General features: G+C 32.5%; 1 pseudogene across 1 annotated transcript; it reads right to left on the bottom strand.

Moving 5' to 3' along the window:
* Positions 1-364: 364 nt before the first annotated feature.
* Positions 365-24,129, bottom strand: LOC148604234 (uncharacterized; annotated as a pseudogene). The gene is made up of 9 exons (XR_015915828.1): positions 23,351-24,129; positions 20,679-20,792; positions 19,950-20,150; positions 9,671-9,805; positions 8,411-8,554; positions 7,043-7,268; positions 6,383-6,469; positions 3,717-3,818; positions 365-3,398 (listed from the first exon to the last, which is right to left on the bottom strand). The product of XR_015915828.1 is annotated as an uncharacterized LOC148604234 (transcript).
* Between the last annotated feature and the right edge of the window lie 288 nt (positions 24,130-24,417).

Genomic DNA, 24,417 nt, shown 5'->3' with positions numbered 1-24,417 from the left:
TGATATTGATAATTAACAAATTTATTACATCATTTCTCACCACAATGAAAATTTTCATTGTTCGCACTAATACGTTTTCATTTTGAAGCATTTGTACTGAAATATGTGTCAAAGCCACCAACATGATATTGATACTGTCGATTTGAACATTATATTTAACATTTTAGACAACAGTTTTTATCAGTTGTAATAAGAAAGTGATTGCACTCATATATACTGTATAAATAGGTCATTTTCAAGAATTATGACGGACATATATATATGTGTGTGTGTGTGTCACGGCAACCCAATTGACATTGATATTGACAACTTTACATTACTTTCTCATAAGTCTGAAGGCCTTTATTTAAGAAAAATAAAGATATATATCTTGAGTGTGTTTAATGACAGTAAACAACAACTCATTTGGTGTCCTAAAGATACGAGTCCGTCGAAAAGACCTACTCCAAGTATACCATGATTAGGTTTGACTTATATAAAGCTGTTAGATAAATCCTGTGATTGTTTCAAATCCAGAAACAGAGTAACGACATATTGGAAACTAAAAGCTCAATTTTAGACGATAAAAACTATGGGAAGTTGGTTACAGATTTAAAAAAAAAGCGCCAATCTAATATCAGCATATTTCTTACCATCTTGGTATCGAAAAAAAGACAAATCAAGGAATCCATCAACAGATTTATAAACATTAATGGTGATTTACTGATCAAGGAAAAATATTGTCCTTATATATAAGTGATAATCAAAACATTGAAGAAATTTAAACGATATATTTCTAAATCTGCTTTATTAAGTTTTGGAAACTGTGAATGAGAAATCACTATAGAAGAATGTTGTGAAGCCATTTTAAATATAAAAATTAAATTAGGTGCCTATATAGCTAGGTTGGACAGGTTCACCATAGAATTCGGGTAGTTTGACAGGTATATTACTCTTAAATACCGGGTATGATGACAAGAAATTATCATATTGCCAAAGTACAAGTGTATTATTATTATTATTAATTAAAAAGGGAGACTCTCTATCTATAAACAAATCAAACCTATATCCCCTTTGAACATAGATCTTAAAGTTCTTTCTTTTTAGCAAGCCGTCCTAAGATAGCATTAACACAAATCAACGGAGACAAGATTTGTTACATTAAAACAAGATTTATTGGTGATGATATACGACAAATTCAGAAAGTTTTTGAATTTGCAAATCAATACAAAATTGAGGGTTCAATGATTGTGGACTTTTCTAAAGCCTTTGATTCGCTAGAATGGAAAATCTTGTTTTCGGTTTTAAAACATTTCTGTTTTAATGAATAAACTAGTCTGATGGACCAAAACGTTCTATTGTGGCATTTAAACTTGTGTAATGAATAATTTGTTGATATGACAATTATAGAGGTATACATCAAGGATGATCTCTATATGTCATTTTTACCCGAAAGTCATTTGACTTCTGAGTCTAATCATTAAAACCATCTGATGTCAATCAAAAGTTCTATCGGTTGATAACCGCCTTTAAAGTACTTCCACCGCGAAGGAGATCTGGCGGATGAATATCAAAATGTATCAAATTGAATATTTCGTATAAATAAATTACCCGTTTTCACAGTGTACGATCGAAATTGTATTTTACATGATTGATTGTCAAACACATTTAATTCCAATGTACATATTTAGAAATTCTAACTATATTTTATTAATGCCTTTGGTATCCATATACAGATTCCACGTGATTGGCTACGTATAAAACTAAAACTAGATTGTCTAGAAAATAAAAACGGTATGAAACGAAACAAAAAGAAAAAAAACGAAGACGAAATTGAAATTTCAAACCATTAGTTTTGTGGGGATGTGTAGTTCTAGTAGTTGTTGAAGGCACTGCTCCCATTGTAAATAATTAATCTTTTTAGAAATGCAGAAGAAAAATTACCATCAGCGGATTATAATAATTTTTAAATGCCTTTTAACAATCATGAATTCCGAGGTCCAACGCCATCCGCGCTTTGATTTATGTGTAGAAACCATATGGCAATGTGAATTAAAAAAAAATTGTATTGATGTACAAATCGTATAATGTATCCGAAAAGGAGTACAAAATGTAAATATGTTTCTTTTTTAATGAATTAGAAAAGGAGAAGATAACCGTCAGTAAATTAAGATTTCAAACATAGTTCAAAAAACCACTCGGAATGTACTTTCATTTTATTCTGTAGTCAGTGTAATGTACATGACACATACGATAAATTAGATTCTTGGTGATTTTGTAACAAGCAATTGTTGAATAGATAGTCCTTCTATTGTTAAAAACAAGAGGCTCTTTTAAATGTTCTCATATGTTTTTTCGTCATGGCATTCGGATAATTCTGATTTTATTTGACCATTTTCATCTTTCTGTTTAAAAGTTAAATTTTGGCAACTGGTTCACTTCTTGCGTTACATAATCAGGTATGAATGTAGAAGGATTTCTCAGAGCGCTGTACGATAAATATCAACAATAGTCTATATAACTACGCATATCTGTAAACCATTTAGATAATTAACCATCGTATAAATCGGTATATTTAACTGTAATTGTGCTAATAATTTCCTGAAATTCCACGTCAAAAACCCTGTTCATTTAAAAAATATTGATATTTCCTGAACAATATGACGGACGTTCCATGTAGTACGCTTTCCCCGTATATCATGTGAAAAATGCAAGGTGTAAGGAATCGCATTTCAATGGGGATATTAGAACACAAAGTCATAGCTCAGTTGTAAGATACAGTGTTATTATCGTAGGAAAACAGCAAAGAAATACTTTGTTTCTGACTTTTAGATGTACATCATTAGTGCGTTTAAAAAAACTCGTTTTAATTAAAACAATAAATAAACGACATTGTTTAATTAAAATATTTGTCTGTTTCTTACAGCATGAGAAAACTTTAAAAAATAATCAATCAAAGATAATTGAAAGAGATAAAACATACAAATTTACTGCATTTGTAAACACTATAAAGCATTATTTAATTTATATAATCAGTTTATCATTAAAAGGGTAATTTCACACATTCTTTAAAAACAGCTATTCATAAAACTAAAAGAAAACTAGTTATTTTTTTATTTTGTGGAATATGCCTGTACAACTCCCTTACAGAGTAAGGGACCTCCTTTGTGAAGATACAGAGCTGGCCAAACAACGAAACTGACTTTGTCTCCCTTCTGTACAAACTCTTTGTAGGATGTTTTATCAAATATTGTACCCTTCTCAAGTTCATCTTCTAAGTATACCATAGGATCCTGAATCACCATATACCAACACAACTGGACACACTTTCTAAAGTAAGGTGTGTCCTTTAACTTCTTGATGATCTGATCATTTTTCCAAGGATAATCCCAGTCAACCAAAATATCTTTACACAATTTCTAAAAGGAACATACTCATGTATAAAAAAAAAACTACTAGATTTTATTACTCAAACCTATTTTACTTAGATACTTGTCTGAATTGCATATACCTTAAAATCATTAATGTCAAGCTTATACATATTCCAATATTAAAAAAAACATGTGATGGTTACAAAGTTTCCGTTAAACATAGTTATGTACATGTTTTATCAGATCAATGATTAGTTATTTAAAACGATTTAAAAAAAAGTATTGTGTTAGGTAATAAATCATTAAAGGTTAAAATTTTTGCAATAAAATAAGTTGCAGATTAGATGTTTCAAAACGAATTAATACCTTTTCTTTAAAGAGATGTTCAGCAAAGGAATCTGCGTTTCTTCTTCGCTTTAAATTAAAGCTTCTTTCACTAAAAGCACTGCTGTCTTTAATACTTGTCTCCTGTAGAAATTTTATTAAAAAATCATTCTTCTTGTTTTATTTTTCTATTTATGATATTGGTTTTTTGCATTCGTATTTCGTTCGCCTTAGGGAACATAAAATTTAAATATGAGGTATTTAAATAGTCTCTACAACGGTCATTTCCCAAAACAAACTAAATATTTCCCTTCTTATATTATGATAAAATGTATAATATTGGCGGGAGATTATTGCTTGATGTAAATATCAACTCAGCGGTTACCTTTGTCTATTACACATTCTGAAAGGTTCGACGTAAAACTATTTTTTGTGTATCACTTATTTGCTCCTTTTGCATGAATCTTTAAGAAAAAGCGATAAAAATCACAACAGAAAACCGGCATAAGCAACGTAAATTCTTCAAGATTTTTTTTAAAATAAGTGCTTGTATAAATTACATCTTAAGAATGTAAAATATTTATTCATTCCTCAATATCAAATGGCTCCTTGTAAATGAAAAAAAAACATGATTATTTATTTATATGGCCAATTCCAGAAATTAAAACTAGCATTATTTCTTATTTTTATAACTAACATGGAAAACTGTTCGCCAATTAGTATGATTTCGCAACTCAAGTAACGAAAGCAAACAACTGATTAAAAAATAACAATATCACATTAACTTCAGTTTTTCTTGTTCAATCATATTTTGTTTCAAATTGTGAGGGTGATGTGCAGCGTTTTTCACAATACACAAAATGACTGTAAAGTCTTATACAGGCGTAGAGATCAGACAAACATTTTGATGTATTTTGTTAGCGTGCTATCCTCAAATTCGTAGTGTAAAAAATCCAAAGACTTTATAATTGGCAGTCAATGCTTCTGTCGCAAGCAAGTGGCATTTTGGGTGTGAGAAAAGAAAAAATCTAGAAACTGTATTAAGTTTAAACGGATGGATAAAATAAACCAGACGAAAAATGCTTTCAAGCACATTATACGCACTGATACACCGTATGTAAGAATACACGTTGACATTGAAAGAATTTTCATGAAAGCTTTATTTCTAGTAACAGTGGATGCTCATTCGAAGCTGCATGAGATGTTAAAAAAATTAACTTTCATGGAAACAATCAATTGAAACTTGAAGAGATGTATTTTCAAGACATGGAATCCAAAAGAAGATGTTTGAGATAATGATCCACAATTAGCGTCAGATGAATTTCGAACTTTTGTTATTTCAAAAGGTATCAAACATGACTGCTCCGCAATGAATCATACAACGACCATTGGGTTGGCTGAAAGATTCATACAGACTTTTAAACAAAGTTTACACACCACGTCGTCTCAGTCAATACCACTAAATTTCAAACTAGCCTCACAGAATACCAAGTTAACTCCCATAATACTGTTCCTAAACACAATATCTGTATTCGCGTGGATTTGATTAGTCCTGACGTTGAATGATACGTAGATGACACCTTATTTCAGAAATAGTTCTAAGACACAAAGAAAAAAAGTTCATGTACAAAATTTCACATGGTACATGTTAAAATTGTTAATAGATCGGGTTTGTTTATTTTCGATGTTTAAGCTCCAGAGGGTGCAATCTGGTGAAGAGATGGTGAAGAATCGAATTTTAACTACAGAGTTAATAATGACTATTGATCAGCCCGAGTGTAACAGATAGTACCAAAACTTACATTTGAATTATATAACACGATATCCAGAATACCATTAAAAAATAAAACGTTTAATTGAAGAAATGTAACTAGTTTACAATTGCAAATTTAATTTCTACTTCTTTTGTTTAGTGCAAACTGTAAGTACATTTCCATTTCGTAGACATTATTTTTAAATTGTTGTTCTAGAAATACAATAACGACAATGAATGGAATAAAGCACACGATACTATTTCAAGCCTTTAATCAGCTTCTTTATTCTGTTAAAGCGGTGACATCCATGTTTTGTTTACAAATGCTACAACATGTTCCATGCAGATGTAAAATCTCATCAGGCTAAATAAGGTGAACACAAGAAAAGGTATTTACGAAAAAGATTGGAATTATCAATGTTTACTTGCAGTTTCTTTGTTCGAAAATGTATACTATAATGTATGATAAATGTCTGCTCAATGCCTCCCATTGGTCTTTAATAAACGACGAGGAAACTCTTACATGTCAAAGCAGAGTGCAGATGGTCCCAAAAGAACATAATACAGAGATACAGCAAAATAATTGTCCTTTTAGACTCGAGCAACATGAAGAGAACTAAAAGAGAAAACAAAACAAAAAAGACATACAAAGGCCAGAATTTCTTGACTTGGGACAATATAAAGCTATCGATATAAATGTCCAACGTTAAAGACTAAATTTATTTGATGATAACCAAATAAGAGAGAGAAACATATGAACAGATAATTGCTACACATGCTTATCAATGCAAATTTAGAAAAAAAGGTGATCACGACTGGAAGCGCAGAATTATATTGCATAAAAATGATTTACCTTTTTAAACCATGCAATGCGTGCAATATGAAGCTAGAGATAATAGATTTGTAATCTTGATTCTAATGAAACCAAATAATAATTTGGATATAATAATAATACCGTATCATCTTGACCCTCCTCACTCTCTGTAAATCCTATGGCTCTTAGTTGAAGCGTCGACTCGTATTTACAATCTTGGAAACATTTCTTAAACAGTAAAACATACATTTTTATGAGACAAGTTTCGACATTTGAATTTCATTAAGACGCAATTGCATTTATGATACAGCAAACTACATGTCTGGTGAACTATTCATTAATATAAAAACAAAATAGCAAAACCAAACAAATGTCAGAATGATATTTTCACATATTTCAGTAATAATTATCGTTTCATGGTTAGATTGTTAAAAAGGCAGGATATTTAGACAATACGTTATTTAACGTAAAACCAAATATTGCATGATGTTTAATGTCTTGTTGTATACCTCAATTCTCTTTCAAAGCCTGTGCAGTGAATCAACCAGGCTACATCTTGAAGTGTGATTTTGGAGTTTTGTACATGTATTCGTTTTAATGTGGTATCTGTAGTAATATCCGTTTATGTCTATGTATGGTAAAAACTAATAATACTATTTTAAAGCTGTATTTTTTTTAATTTAAGGTCGTACCGGTTTAACGCGATATATAGATAGGGCGAAACACGCAAGTGGCAGATAACTACAAGTCTGTAAAACGATTAATCGAGAGATAGTGCAGATCAAAGTTAATTTTCATTACCAAAAGTAATTTATGCAAGTGATGTACAACAATTTCATCATATTCTCCCGTTTCTAAATCTGGGAAAAGTTCTTTCATTTCACCAACCAATTCCATGCTATCAGTCCATTCGTTATCATATAGCTCTCCGTATTTCTCGCCAATCTTCATCGGTCTGTTAGTATCACTGAGATCTGTAATGGTTGGATTGTCTTTTGTCAGTTGATCCCCAGCTAATTAACTTAATCTTGAAGAAAAATATATCAGAGACGAGTAATTAATGTTTGAATGGCTAAAATCATATTGTCACAAAAGGTACATCAACAATATCAAAGATAACACTAAGGAGCAGCTAGTGTACGAGATCAAGTCAATATAAAGGAAATGAACTTTCCGGAAGTGCTAGCAGTTGCTTATTTTTCAAGATACTGTCTTGTATTTTTGGAATGGTCATGCGCCACTAAAGATTGAAGAACAGATGTACACTGATGGAGGTGAACCTGAAACATGGTGGTGACGGATGAAAAATAGTGAAAGAACGGTCTTTATAAACCTGTCTAAATAACATCTGTATTAACCATTGTTCCCTAACCAGAACGTGATGGATTTCTTCTGCAGTTTACAAAAATCCACACCGTAAAGCAGTCAAGATATTGGTAACTAACAATGGGTAAACCAGAGGAGACGGCATCTTTTGGACATTTACATAAAATTGAGATATATTCAGTATACAAGTAGCCAAAAGGCAATTTTAAATAAACTTTTTAATAGTAGGTTCTGGGGTAAAATTTTATTAAAACAGAAGAGAAAGTGACAGACAGAGAATGTACATAATTGTCGAACATGGTAGTTTTAGAAGTAAGACCATAACGACGGAAATTTGCCCTACCTTAATAAGGCAAAGATATAATAAAGGTTGTAAAAACATCAATTAAAAATCATCTTTTGCTTTGGTAACACGGTGCATGGTAACTGTTTAGGGAAATTGTGCTCTTTTTTCTGCCCAACTTACATAATATAGCAATAAGCAAATCACCCGTAACCTCGGGTGTTGTACAGGAAATAAAACGGGTACACGACCTAGTGAGAGACATTTCTTGTCCATTCAGTCATTCAGAAGAACTAAAAGGAGAATAGACAACATTCTACAGTCATGGGAAAATTCAAGGTCTTCACTAGGGTGTCATAAATTAATCTGTAAGTCTTGACATAATTTTACCTTAGTAACATAAGCTGTCCGAAATTACATTGATTTTGTACATGTTGAAGTGTCCGGGTTCTTCATGTGCGAAAAAATGTTTATTCATTTTAGATACAGGTGCCTCAAATGCATATTACACTAAGATCAGTAAATAAATTGGCATTAAAACATACGTTTACAATAATTACCTGTTCTGAAGATCATCCTTTTCTTTCATCATGTTTTTAATTCTACCATCTTTTTCTGAGTTAGAATTATTTAACGTATCAAGCGAATGGTGAAGAAGAGACAGTTCCATTACAAACCTCTCTTCCGTTGCTTGCAATTGACGCCTTAAAGTTAATATTAAGAAACTACTTGGTAACCAAATTCTCAATGTGGTGATGTTTTATGACAAAAAGACGTTCATTAAGAAAAGTTTTCTTTCTATTACAGCGTATTTCAGTGACATAGTCAGGCTTGTATGATTTCATTTGTAAGTTACAATGGATGCATTACAAACCATTTCAGTAATCAATGCAAAGCTCTAAAAAAAATACATAAAATATGTATATCCAAGTTAATTTTCAATACTATGTTACCACAATAGGACTGGATAAAATGGTGCATTATTTTTTTAATGACACTGAGAAGTACACAAATGAGTATTACCCCGATAACTTCACCTCAGCCACGCGCACAACACTTTTCAAGTTTTTTACATTGCAGAAATTGACATAATTATATGTACCCATAGTTAAAGAATATTTGTTCATACGTGACACATATTTGATCATCAATAAAAAAGTTGAATTCCACATGACAGTTATATTTGTGAATTTAATCTATGACCATTGAATCAATCAATGAGTCTAACGGGAAATATAAAATGGGTACAATAGGCACAACTTGTGTACTTGGTCGAACGCCAATTCTTGCAAGAAAATTAGGAAATCCATGTGATTAGACCGGTCACCTTTTGGAAATAGCTAAATTCACATTCCGGTAATCAGGACACCACGTCATCAAACTAATATTGGACTCGTCGGAGTGTAAGTTATAAATGAGTTGGTTGTCATTTTGGTTTGCTAAGAAATAAGACTTTTGATAAAAATTACATCAGAAATAAGTCAAGGAAACTCCTCGCATTGGTTAAATAACGACAAATTTGACCAGCCCCTGTTGTAAAACCATGATAAAATAAAGTTTCCTTAATTTATTTTGATTCTAATAGGAATAGTTTCTTCATATTTTTACATATATGCAGCCTAGGCGTGCACGAAAAGTTGGTCATGTGTTCATCACTTTTTTACCATGGCTATGGTATAAAGAGCTTTGGAGCACGTAGTAAAAAAATATTTTTTTCACCTTTAAAGGGCTACTGATTTTAATCCGATATCCCTACTTTGTGACTCGTAACATGTTAATTATGTCTGTTATTGTTGAAAATAACAAAACAAACTTAGTACCTTGCATCATAATTGCTCCTGGTTCGCTCAAAAGTATCAAACTCGCTTGTTTTTCCGAACAATCTATCTAAAAGTCCTTTGGTAGGTTTTCGGTCTTTTCGTTCCAGTTCACGAAGCGCATACATATAGCGATAGCTGTAGAAATATAAGAAAAGCTGAAAGTAGCTGTGGTGTTCATTAAAGGTTATGTACAAATATTAATTTTCGGTTGAGTAATTTTCTCTATGTACAATGTACTCGCATTGTAATTACTAGCAGGTGTACTAACAAGTACGGTAGAACGTCTTACAATAAACTAGTTTTAGTCTGAAGTATGCCTTTTATTTGTTTGAATTTAATGTCATATGCAAGTTTTGGTACTTATATTGCATTATATTTTAGAAATTTTTCAGAAACTTTACTTTACTTTCAACAACCGTATCAAAACTACGATTCTGTCATTTATATAAATGTAGAGCGGTGATCATTTTAATTACAAATCAGCAAACTTAATGGGAATCGGATCGTCGAGTCATGACTATGCAACGAACACCAAAAAATCATACAAGTGTAGAGGATTGCACAACGATACCAATTAAGATGTTACACTATATTTTTTTTAATTTTTTGTGAAATTCTGAATATACAGCGTTATCGAGCAACATTGTCCATTTCGTATAACCTGACTAGTTATTTTAGCCACGCCCCGTAACTACGGAACTACTTCCATTGGGTATCCCGATACACTAACTATGTAAATTACAAATGGCGTAATCGATAGACAATTTAAAAGTATTGATCCGCCTGAAAAAAAAAACCTTGATTTCAAAATCATAAAAACAATATAATTTTATTTTGTTTTTGTTTTTGAATTAAAATAAAATAATTGTTTTCAATTTTATTTTGTCAGTGCAAACCGACCAAAATATATAACTGACAAAAATCATTAATTGACCGTATAGTTTGCTTATTATATGTTTTCTTACAGTATGACATCTTTATCTATATCGCTGTGCAATCCTCTAGATTTTTTTAAAGTAAACTTATGACCTTCTCCGAAGCAAGGCAGAAACTGAGTTTGTATTGTGATAGATAACATGAACACAACTCACTGCATCATCGAGTGAATACCTGTGATGTATTAAAACTATTACCGAGAGTGCAATATTGAAAAAAGGGTTTTAGAAGATCTTGAACTTTGTGAGAAATCCAACTAGAAACATAAACAAACAGAGTTTTGAAAATATATTATACAAGAATAGAAAAACTTAATGTTTTTATTCATTTCTTGTAGATGTAAGACACGGAATTATTTTATCAAAAATTCTTCCCGCTTCACGCTTCATGTCGTTTTCTGCTCTATGGTTAGGATTTGCATTAAGCTGAAAGTTTAGTAATCTAAAATGATGACGTATGGGTTGTTACGTCACTCCTGTGTTCATTCAAACGTTTGTAAAAAGATTGATTGAATTCCCCAACATAGTGGATGTCACAGACGGGACAACGAAGTAAATAAATCACATTTGCAGTCTTGCAATGAAGTTACAAAAATATATATAATTGTGTTTGGCCAAATGTCCTGGCCAGGAATATATGTGTTTAATTGTTTTTTTATATACTAATTTTTTTTAAATGTAGATTATAATTCGATAAATTATCAATTTTCCATTAACCTATCATCCCATCTACTAGTATCATAAACAAATCACAAAATTTGGCTTAGGTCTCGTTAATTGTAGATGCCAATTATAAAAGTGAAAATGGAATTTTCCAAAGTCATGTAATGTCATCAACATCATTATTTTACTGTCGGTTTTAAAGAATACGACGAGATACGGACAGAATAAGAAGAATTTACGGTGTACTTCTTCGCAAGATTATTTCGATAGATGCTACACATGATGAATAAAATATTGAATAACAACTTTGTCTTGTTGACAACTGCGGTGTGTAGGTAAGTTGATTTACGTTCAAAACTACAGAATGCCACCGAGGTCAAAATTCGTAATCCGTCAATTGTTAATTTGTAACTTCTTGATTCGTAAATTGTCTATTTGAAATTCGTCAATTGTCAATTTGTAACTTGTAAGTGTGTAACGTTCCATTTTGTACATTGAAATTCTTCATCTGCAGCTTCTCACTTCGTAATGCGTTTTCCAAAAGTGGTAAATCATCAAAATATTCTTACTTTGTAACTTGTCATTTTAAACTTTGACAATGTAATAAACCACGTAAGATTTACATGTCACAAGTGGTAGTCTTGAAGTTTTCTGACGTGAAACATGTCTATTCGTGAAATGTCAAATTATCACGACAGATGGCGTTCCGGATTGGAAGACAAAAGAAGGCGCTGCTGTCCAGAACGGGAATTAAACGGGTTGGTCTTAAAACAGACAGACCTCTTTTTTATGCATTTTCGACTATAACTTTAGTTTCAATCTGTGGGATTTAAAAATTTTAAATGATTTCTTACGAAGAATAAAAGTGCTTTTAATTACTTAAAAGTTATGATTAAGTAAAATAATGAAAAAAATAATAATAATTAAGGAATGTCATCTGGCTAGATTACAGTTTTGAACCGTATAGAGAAAACCTAGTTTGGTAGAAGAGTGAGTGCCATTTAAAGAAGTTGTGCAACGCCATACATATCAAGGGACTCAACAGTACCGCCATTTAAAAAAAGAAAATAAATGTTCACAAATGTGGTATAGCTGTATTTTTATCAATTTGTATTTGTGAACAATGTATTATTGTTAGTAGTCATGTATCCCTGTATGTGATTTATTTGTGTGATTTGTATTCAATTAAAGTTAGTTTTATCAATTTCATTGCTTGAAATTGTAATTTTATATGTTACTCCTTTACAGTACATTTGTAGTCTGCTATATCCTTATTTCTCAGATATTCCTACTCCTTCCTTGTTTCTTATTGGTTGGTTTATCTTTTGGCGGGAACTTGTGATTGTGGGTAGTTGACTCTAGGTTTTGAAGGAGTGAAGAAGCCATTTTTTGTCTAGTGGAAAATCTTATATTTACCTGGATTGTCTATCTGTGATAAAGCCGATCTTAATTTGAGGTTTGTTTCTTATTAATAATTTAGTACTTATAACATTCAATTCTTTAAATCCTGAGAATAAATGATCTTTATGCAGTAAATTGGTGATTGAGTTTGAATGCTTTGTATGATTGATTAGAGTGTTTTGAAAATCTTAAATAAACTTTAGATTTAAACAGTTTCAACTAAATAACTTTATTGTAACAGTAAGATTTGCATAAAACTGATTAAAAACATTTAAATAACTTAAATGCATAATTTCATATGGATTTAGCATAATTCTGATAAAATGTATGAGTGAGTGATAAATCATTTCAATCTGAATAAATTTAATACTGCTCAGTTCTGGTAAAAATGTGAATGGAAGGGAGATAACTATTTTTACTATATTGATTCAGTAGTTCATATGACCCGAATATTTATGGGTATAAATATTGGTACTTCAGGTGAATATTATAGTGATGTCCTGAAACTGAAGGCCATAGGAAACACAGCCTTTACACAAACATGTGAGGTATGTTATGCTTATGCGTTGTTTAACATGTTGTCTGCTCTATTTGTTACTGCAGAAAAACGTATGTCTGTCTATATTACATATTACTATTTTCAATTATTTGGTTAATTCACAGATTAATATATGTGAGATTGATTTATATGTGTAGTTAACAAATGCATATTATACATGATATTATTTACATGATCTATACATTTTGAATAAGAGTTTAAAATGGGATATTTATGTACGAAAGACATATTCGTAATTAGTTTTAGATTATAAGGAAAATATTGTTATTTTTCCTATTTTTGATTACCTTGAACATTTTATAATTCGCAAATTGATCATACCATGTATTTACGATGGTTATTTATTATTACAGGTTATTTTTTCATTGTTTCCCATGTTACGATGATTAATAAACAATGCTAGAACTTGCAACCTGGGATTTGTGTTTTAATGCCAACCAAAACACGATTACACAAATATAAGGGACAAAAACTGTCTATACCGGATCCCTTTCGGACTTTAAGGTTGTTCGGTTTAGAAAGGGGTTCAGTTTACCAAAGTCAAAATACATTAAAATTGATACAAAGGGATTTCAAGAAGTATCTGGTTTAGACGGGTTTTCGGATTATAGGGTTCGGTTTGGACAGGTTTCACTGTATATAAAAATAGGCACTTACAAGGCCTTTCAAAGACGACCATATTTAAATTTCCACAAAAGCCACGGTTTAACACGGCCGTCGTCGGAAAATGAAATTTATTCATACAAAATAGGAAAAGATTGTAAAGACTTGATTTTATTTCTTAAAGAAAATCTACAAGTAGGGAATAGAACAAGCGCTGGGCAGACCTCTTAGGCCTTATGTATACATTGCAAAATCGTCTCGAGTGACCACCACCCTTCTTTATTGACATACTGATCCATAGTACATTACGGGTGTTCATACTATATATATATAGAAAGGTATTATTTATGACCACAAATTGCAAATGTTGTTGGTAGTTTTTCATTGAATTATTATGTTCCCAAAACGAAATGGGAAAACATATTCTATTTTGTCGTCTGTCTTCTTGTTATTTTTACAAGTATTCAGTCTCTCAAACATTTGTCCATGCCAAGAAATACCAGCAAAAATTTCTGGTCTGCCTCCCTACAGGCACTAATTATCTTTGGTAACGCGATAGTACAGATGTGGCCATAAAGGTATCTATTATCTCAGCTGGGTCTTTAGTTAGATTCTGGAGCGGTTTGTCTTGGCATGGTGGGAAAATCTTGACAGGACGAACTTTTGCTACATTTTGATATATATGTTTTTGAAATATGTCCAGAAATAAATTAAGAATTTTAGCTGGACGAACTTTTTCCGACAGGAAATTTTCTATTGGGTATCAGATATGGGAACAATCAAAGTTATTTTTCTTAATTATAAATGTCTGCCAAAAATATTTACACATTCTTAAAGACAATATTGAACAGTTTATTTTGATATAAACATATTTAATTTTGAGAGGGTTAAAGAGATAGAATCTTGACAGGACGGTCTCTTTCTGTTACGTGATTTGTGCAGTTTTTTTACGGGGTATGGTAACAAAACATATAATATCTATCACATTCTTACAGGTTACATGTTTTGCTACATTTTGGTGTATAGATATTCGAAATAAATGTAGAGATAAATCCAAAATCTTGACAGGACGAGCTTTTTTACGGGGGAATATTCTTCAGTTATCGACATAATTAGGCGTAGAATATATATATATATATATATACAACGTCTCAGAATGTGACGACTCTATTCTCTACACTGCTCCATCGGATCAAATTGATACAGGGAAGATAACGTAAACTTATTGAAGGGTCTGAAAAATTCCCAACGATGTTAGAACTGTCAAGTTTGCGAAGCAAATTTTTGTCGTTCCCTCCGCGGGACTCGAACTCGTACCGCTGTGACATCTATGGCAATACCGCCTGCACTAAGTCCAGCGCCCTAGACCATTCGGTCTAATATTGATTTGTTGTGACATGCATCATTAATTTGATCCTCTATCCTACATAATAACACCTAGATGAACTGTCCCGCACTACCATACATCGTGTACTAAGTTACAGCCCTAGATTAATCCTACGAGGAGGAATCACCCGGCCAGCGAAAGCTATATTTTTATATAGCCTAGCTGGCCGAGTGGTCTAGGGCGCTGGACTTAGTGCAAGCGGTGTTGCCATAGATGTCACAGCGGTACGAGTTCGAGTCCCGCGGAGGGAACGACAAAAATATGCTTCGCAAACTTGACAGTTCTAACATCGTTGGGAATTTTTCAGACCCCTCTATATATATATATATATGTATATATATATATCACTAAATGGCTTGTAAAACTTGTACACATATTTCATTTTAACACACATCCAAACCTTTTTAATTAATTCATGACAAGACAAGATTTTATTGATAGCCTCAGACACAGTAGGTGTACAAGAGGACAACAAAAAAAAAACAAAAAACAAACAAATACAAATATGTACATACATGTAAATAAGACAAATACACAGACACAATACACAGAACAGTCATGTGAATATGTGAATGCAAACAGATTCACATTTATATTTTAACACATTCCCTTTCATATGATATTAGCAATTTTCCGTAAAAAAGCACACACTCTTTTATATAATTGAACATTACAGATAGTCAATAACCCCCAAATTTACTCACATTTAGTTGCTTTGAGTATACGTAGTAATCTGGGATGTAACGAGATCTTAAATACTTAACCGTTGGATTATTACATTGGACGAAATGTGAAATTCATCTCCCACTCCTTCTTTACAAAGATTACATATTCTTTGATTCCGTGGGACTCCAGACTACCACCCCAGTTTCTATTGGTAGTTTTAACTTGGAACATCTTAATTTTGTCAAATGAATACGTTCTGTTGGCGACAATCTGAGAATTCTGAATTCATGTTTAAAAGTGGAATAGAATTCACCGCGAGGTGCGTTTTCCATTTGTGAAAACCAAGATTGACAGAATTGATCACATAATGTCTGTTAACCTTAAGCCAGTTGATATTTACTGTAACGTGTTCGTTCCATAAGTAACTAAGACCAGTATCATCCAAGACAGATTTAATATAGTTAACCCACCTAAATTTGGTTGGTTTATAGTCATGCAATTTTATCATAAGCAGAAGCATTCGATTTGACAATTTTTGTTCTTTTTGCATAGTTCTTGCTCAAAAGCTAACCATTCTTACTTTAACAAATATTTCAAGTGGAATTCTACCTAACTCTCAATAAACCATAAAATTTGGAGTGCTGCCTCTCAGCTTAAGGATAATTTTACAAAATTTAAGATGCACCTTTTCAATGTTTTGCTTATTTTCTAAACCCCAGACCTCAGAAGAATATAACAGTACTAGTGATATCAAAGTATCAAAAACACTTTTTGGGCTTGATCTATTAGACGCTTTCTTGCAATAGAGAAACTGCCGTTGTAATTGAAAACCGTGCCTAGATACATGTATTTATACGACTCCACTATTTGTATATTTTTGTTATATATTTGAATTTGAAAATGTTGTTTACACTTTCTTTTACAGAAGACAACAACTTAACAAAACAGTTTTCAAATATATATCGGGTTTTCTAGCCACTCTCCTGGCATCGGTGTTTGACAATGAAAAGCAATAGTGGTCATCGCACAGAAATTATCTGAAAAAGTGTCAGTCAAATCAGCACTTATTAATGCACTATGCAGGGAAACACCATTAAAAACAGGTTTATATGTTTTAGATAGTTTAGTTGGTAAATCGTCAGTTTCTCTGAAAATCCAGTATCACATACTTACTCATCTAACAAAAAAGAAGCTCCCAGGAGCCCGAATCGTTCATCTACTTTAATTATTCCTTTCAAGGGCAATGCATGACATTGTACAACCATTTTGACTTAAGAAGACTTGTCATCAGGATCATTTCACGAAATGGAAGTTTATTTCAATCTATCATAGTTTTCAAAATATTTGCTGAAAACTGTAATAAAAAATTGTCATTTATTCCCCTTCAAGAACAATTACATGTATTCTTAGCAGGGGTCGTCTGACAACTTTTATCCCGCAGAATTTTGTAAGCCTTATAATAAAGTTCATTTCAGCAATCAAAGAATTTAGCTCAACCTCACGGTGCGAAAAACTACTGTCTGCCCCCAATGTCCTATTTCTAGTAACGGCGGTTATTTTTAACGGGTCAAACATCCACATATCAGTTCTATGCAGAATATATTAAGGACCGTTCATACCAAGTTTGGTTGCAATTGGTCAAGTAGAGTCAGAGAAGAAGATTTTTGAAAGTAATAACATCAAAAATAGCAAAAAACCTCAAAAAGGACAATAATCCAACGAGACGTAATGGATTAAGGTCTCACTTCCTGGTCAAATGGCCATCCCATATGTAGTCCTATAAAAACACTGAACCTAGATCTATGCATTGTAAGTGCATTATTTGTGTGTATTCTGATTAAAAGTAGTCAAAATAAAGCTGAGAATGTGTACTTTAAACTCATACATATAATTTACTGCAAAAGTGTATGAATAATGTTTACATGTGTGAGTAATTTGCATCCATGCTGCCAGTTAGCAAAAAAGGTAAAAATGTTGATTTTCAGCATTTTTTATTCAAGTACATTTTGTGAAGAATTTCTACGGACATCGTACCATTAGAATAATAATGATTTTGAAAGCTTTAGTTTCCCAGCTTTGCAATGGTATGCAACTTTAAGGTGTCATTTGTCCTGGGAATTCACAGTAAAACATTGAAAATTATTTGTTTAACATCTAAAGTAATGGAAACTTTAAAATTGGTTAGTGAGACCTAAGCCCAAAATTTAACACTTTTACTCAGTCAGAATTTGGGTAAACCTAATGGTTCTGGAAATATATGCGATAAACTTCTGTCGGACCCCTATGTTCTATTTTAGTATTGGCGTTGGTGCTTTTCGACGGATCAAGAATTCCCTCATCATTTTTTATGCAGAATACCCCAAGAAACATTCACACTAAGTTTGATTCCCATTGGTCAAGTAGTATAAGAGAAGAAGAGCTTCGAAAAATTGTTAACGACGACGGTGTGAGCTTAAAAAAACGACTTTTCGTCTAAATCCCAGAAACTCATTAACATTCTTATTCAATTGATTGCGGTTTTTATATGCACTTGTAAACACGGTTGAATTCTGTATACACATGTAAGTGGTTTTACTGGTGGTCTTCATAATCAGTACTAAAAAGATATACAAGAGGCCATTTGATTTCATGTTTAGAAAAGGGAGAGTTCATGATATTTCCTAATTCACTAATGGGTCAAGTATAGATAAAAAGAAATAATAATATAAAAAAAACAAAACTGCAACTGCAGAAATGAATTTAGATGGTTGTGAGGCCGATGGTAATGAGGACATAGTAGGTTGAAACTAAAAAAAGGGGGTTAAGAGATGTAGTGTTTGGAAACACAAATTTTGTACAGATGCTGAACCTCAGAAAGCACGGTATTGTACTACACGCAGCCCTATACTTACATATACATGTACATCAAACAATTACACCACACAATTAATACAACATACAATGTTAATGCGGTTAATCTTTTAAAACAACAAGTCACTTTAATTAACTTGTAACACAAATTAACTCAAAGACAACCGGTGCATTACATTTGCGAACTTTTTTTTATTACATTTGCGTACTATTTTGTAATTTTACATTTGCAAATATTCACCTTTACAATGCTTTAACAAGAGGGGTGAAAGTAGGATTACACATGTAATATAAAAAAGATCTCAATCGGAGGAGCAAATGTAACAGTCCTTAATTACAAAAAGTTCGCGAATGAAATGGTAAAAAAAACAAACAAACAAAAAAAACAAACTCAAAAAACAAACAAACTAGATTTAAATAGATGAAAAAAAATGAAAAAAAACAAAAAACAAAAAACAAAACCAAACAAAACAAATCGTTTTGACATTTAACGAATAGACATGTTTCACGTCACAAAACTTCAGAGTAAGAACTACCAATTGTGACATGTCAATCTTACGTTGTTAATTACACTGTCAATGTTTAAAGAGTAATCAAGGGAACCAAGGTTATAGCGGTAATCAAAAGAATGTAATCCAAGGACAAAGACCAGACATGGAAAACAGAAATACACAACAAAGAACATAAAGTGATTAAAATCATACATACAAAGTAAAAGAAGCAAATGAGCAACTCGGACTCCAGTAAAAACTGGGAGCATGGACCAGGTGCACCGGTAGAGTAAGCGTCTTCAGCTTTTCTAGAAGCACCCGCCGAGTTGCTCATAAAAAGTCAAGTTCGGGGTAGACAAACGAGGAATGACGAGTTACAAAGTAAGAATATTTTGATGATTTACAAGTTTCGGAAAATATTACGAAGTGAGAAGTTGCAAATGAAGAATTTCAATGTACAAAATGGAAAGTTTTACACTTCAAAGTTACAAATTGACAATTAACAAATCAAGAAGTTACAAATTAGCAACTAATGGATTTCAAATTAACAATTTACAAATCAAGAAGTTATAAATTAACAATTTACGGATTAAAAATTTTGACCCTGTTGGCATTCCATACAAAACTGCCGTAATGTGGAATTGCGAATTGTAATGCATACTGAACCACATGATTTGACTCTAGTAGTTTTATGATGGAAAACGGGTACTGTATAGAAACTTACTTGTCATTATTGAGCTTTATCATGTAGTTCTGTGCTTCATCGACACATCCAATAAAAGTATTTAAGTACTCATTATATTCGCCAGCAGTAATAACTCGAGGACGCTTAGTGTGTTCACGTATGCCATCTGCACTCCTCAGTGATTTAACAGCTACTTGTAGGGACAATGATATGTCAAGCATATGTTTAAGAGCGTCATTTCTGAAAGTGATAAACAAGCAACGTTTATGAGTCATCAGTGTGTTCACATCTTTATAATAAACCCAGGATAGTCTTATTTTAGGAGCAGCAGTAATGTTTACTTAAGGAGTCAACAAGACTCTTTCATATTTTTTTGTCTTACGAATTCTTAGACCTACATTATAGCTAAATTCGAATAACTCTTTTTATAATGTTTTATACGTAAAGGTCACCCTTAGAGACTATGTCTAAATAGCATGCATGTACAAAGTAATGTCCTATATTTGTATATAGTTATATTATTTATAATTTAAGTCTTATACATATACACCTTGGTCAATTACGATCAATTCTCGTTCACAATTGAAGACCACGGTATATACAGGAAACTGAATAGTTATCTACATAAGTCCTATCGGTTTTAAAACAAGCATAATTTCGCCACTTTTATACTGGTCTATTTCATTTTGTAGTCTTGAAATAGCGAGCATACCTGTACAAATTTCTGAGAATAAGAAGTGCGGGTTATATTTTAAGCTGCAACGATACCTTTGTTCGTCTTTTACACTTCCTTCTTTTTTCTCTGCTGTTCGCATGGCTTGTCCACTTGAGACGTCAGTGTCGGTTTCCATAGGTATTTCTCCTTCGGTGTTGTTCAACAAACTGTCATATAAAACAGATCATATTCTTTTAGGATAATGAATACGAAAGATAAGAAACGGTTTAAATGTGTTTATTGTTCCTTTTCTATCTAGCCTTTTGGTGACTCAGATATCATCAAAACTGAGGATTATTTTGTGATAAAACGTCATCTATAAAGCCGAAATTTTACAATTGTGCTGACCTGCGTTCCTCTCATTGTGCTCAAAAAGGTTTAAAAATGAGGAATATAAAAACATTTTTATAAACATTTAACTGATCATTAAAACATTCTACCAGGACAACGCCCTACATTAATCACAAATAGCTATCACTACACTTACTTCCTGTGAGTGTACAGGATCCATTATCTCTTTGCATATAATTGCATACATATAATTGACTAGTGCTAGTCAACAAAAGAAACGACACAAAGTTACATTTCTAAACATTTGTATAACTTTTTCAATTTACAACTTCGCTTGAACTTTAAATATTAGGCTCCTGAAACAGGGTTATGTTGCTACAAGATTGAAGTCATCACACCAGAAGTTTTATGGTCGTCATCATGAACTCGTGGATCGTTATTGTGTATCCATCTGCACCATGAAAACTGATTTATTCAATGGGTCATAGTTTTCCTTTCCTCGTTTGTCTACCCCGGACTTGATTTTTTATGAGCAACTCGGCGGGTGCTTCTAGAAAAGCAGAGGACGCTTACACTACCGGTGCACCTGGTCCATACTCCCAGTTTTTAGTGGAGTCCAAGTTGCTCCTTTGCTTTTCTTACTTTGTATGTATGATTTTAGTTACTCTACGTTCTTTGTTCTGTATGTCTGTTTTCCATGTCTGGTCTTTGTCCCTGGATTACATTCTTTCGATTACCGCTATAACCTTGGTTCTCCTGATTACTCTTCAACAGTGAAAAACAAGACCACAAAGGCTTTCGATTCATTATTTTAAAAAAAAATGTTCCGAAACTGATAAAATGAAAATCCGAAATGTTGTTTATTCGTAAGGTCACAACAATAAAGGATTGAAATTGATTGATGTCAATATAAGGTGAACAATTTGCCGTAACAAAGTCACGGTTACTCCAAATTAAATAATTTTAAGACTAGTGACATGCCTGGCACAAACATGCTCACCAAATGCTGACTCAGACGCCAAAAGACATCATTACGTCATGATACCAGGATACGTCTTTTACGCTTGATTAACTGCACATTAAAAGTGGAAATTCGATCCGAGGAATAACTGATCTTCATAACCAAAGAATTTCGATTCAACTGAAAGATGCGGTTTTCCCTTAAATTCAGCAAACTTAAATTCCTGATAATTTTCTGATATGTCCGTACTTGGTCTTAGACATATTTTTGTTACTGTGTCATATAGAGCCTTAGATATTTGATCCATTTGTCATTGTCTTCTACAAAACGGTAAAAAAGTTCTTTTCATGAAAATATTATATCATTTCTTTTGTTGATTATTATATTATATATATTAATCGATCGTGAACGATTTTGAAGATATACAAATTGAATGTGATTTTGATAGAACGTGTTGAGGATAGGACACCGCTGATCATCAAAGGTCAATAATAGAATAGTTAATTGAAAATTGTAAATAACCAAAATATAATAAAAAGTGCCAAAGAACGCATAGTTTTATCGAATGCCCGGAATTTGTTTTCCGCGCATGAATTAAATTTGAATGCCTTCTTGATACGAGTGACTATCGTTTGGTTATTTTCGATATTTTATTGATCTGAAATATAAGGTCAATTTTATTACATTTTATCTCAGTCAATAACCCAATATTTACATTAGAAATAGCTGTTACAAATCAGGTTCATTGCAGTAGTTTCCTAAATGATATATAGAAATGGAAAACTCATGACATAACTATACGACAAACGCGAAGACTTTTACCTGTTAATGGAGTTTTCCTATCAAAATTCAAGCATTATGCCAAAGCTTACCGAAACAACGCAGACCTTTTGTAGTATGCTAGACTTCGTACAATTACGCTTCTTGAAGATGGTTATGTTGCTACAATTTACAGAAATGTGATGGTCTTCATCATGAACTCGTGGATTATGGTATATCCATCTGCACCATGAAAACCGATTTGTTCATCTTGTCATAGTTCGCCTACCTCGGACTTGACAGTATATGGCCAACTCGGCGAATGTTTCTAGAACAGCAGAGGACGCTTACCCCTCCGATGCATCTGATCCATTTCACCAGTTGTTAGTGGAGTCCAAGTTGCTCATTTACCCTTTGTTTCTTCATACATGTTGTTTTGGTAATTCCATGTTCTATGTCGTGTGTGTCTGTTTCCCTGTCTATTCTTTATTCATGGAATTTGTTCTTTTCATTTCTGCTCGAATCTTGGTTCCCTATATCACTTTTTATCTACTAACATTCTCATTTCAGAATTTCGTGACTTTGTTTAATATTTGAAAATAAATATTCTCGGATGATTTTCCCGTGTTTTGAAGTAATGCTCTACGTGAAAATGCCAACGTGACGGGATGATAGAAATTAATTCTGAGCCTTAAAAATTAAATAATCAATTACCTGTTCAAAGCCCCGGAAAAATGGAGTTCCATGTTATCAAAGTCTTTTCCAATGCTTAATTCCCCTCGGTCATAATGATCTTCTCGGGTCTTTTGAAACTGGTCGTGCCATTCACATATACTGCCTGGGCTTTTCCATTTCCGGAGAAACATGATAGAATCATGCTCATTGGATAATGCAATAAGATTTACCCTCGCATCCTTCAAAGCCGACGCAATATGTTCTGATTCTCTAACAACTTTGTCAATTTTTGCGAACTTCACTTGCAATTTCTGTTGGAGAGAATTTTCAACATCTTTAACGCGCTTTTGAATTGCCGTACTCATATCTTTTATTTTTTCCTGTTTTGCAAGCAATTCCTTTTGTATTTCGATTACGTTTTCCAGGAAACTCTCCTCTTGCTTTACCCTTGAATCAAGGTATTGCGTGTTGTTTTGTATCTCTACGCTGATACTGTCGTAAGCGTCACGCAAGTATACAGTTGAATGATCTTGTTCTTTGCACTTGCAAAATGAACAACACAATTTATTACACTGCACACAATACATGAAGATAAGACTGTTGTGTTCGTTGCATTCATTAAGTTTTCCGTCAACAATTGCTTTACACGACGAGACGTGGTTAGGGTAACACAACGTACAGAATGTCATGCCACAGTTCTTACAGTCGGTGGCATAATTACATGGCCTGAAAGGGTCACACAGCTGGCAACATTTATAAATTATTGTATCCGACATTTTCGTTTTCAATATTTAGATTTTCACTTCCTTGTTTTATTCATTGACTTTTTTTATTTATAGACATATCGTAACATCATTTATAAACTATTGAAAAAATCTCTCAATATACTTTAAAGACTATGATTCACACAACTGTTTTTTGCTATAATGTGTATGACTGGAAAATCATTATGTATGAGAGTATTATCACTTATTTACACTGTATATTGTTGGTTAAACAGATAGTACATAGTACAGTGAAAACACAGTTTACCAAATAATTTAAAGTCTGAAATAAAGAATATTGTATTATGCCACAGAGGTATTGCATCGACTGATAGCTTTGTC

Source organism: Perna viridis, chromosome 10 (genome assembly GCF_037379345.1).
Source record: "Perna viridis isolate PV_CMFRI_1.1 ecotype Kerala chromosome 10, ASM3737934v1, whole genome shotgun sequence".
NCBI lineage: Eukaryota > Metazoa > Mollusca > Bivalvia > Mytilida > Mytilidae > Perna > Perna viridis.
Note: the sequence above shows the minus strand (reverse complement) of the source record. Positions and strands in the feature narration are given on the sequence as shown.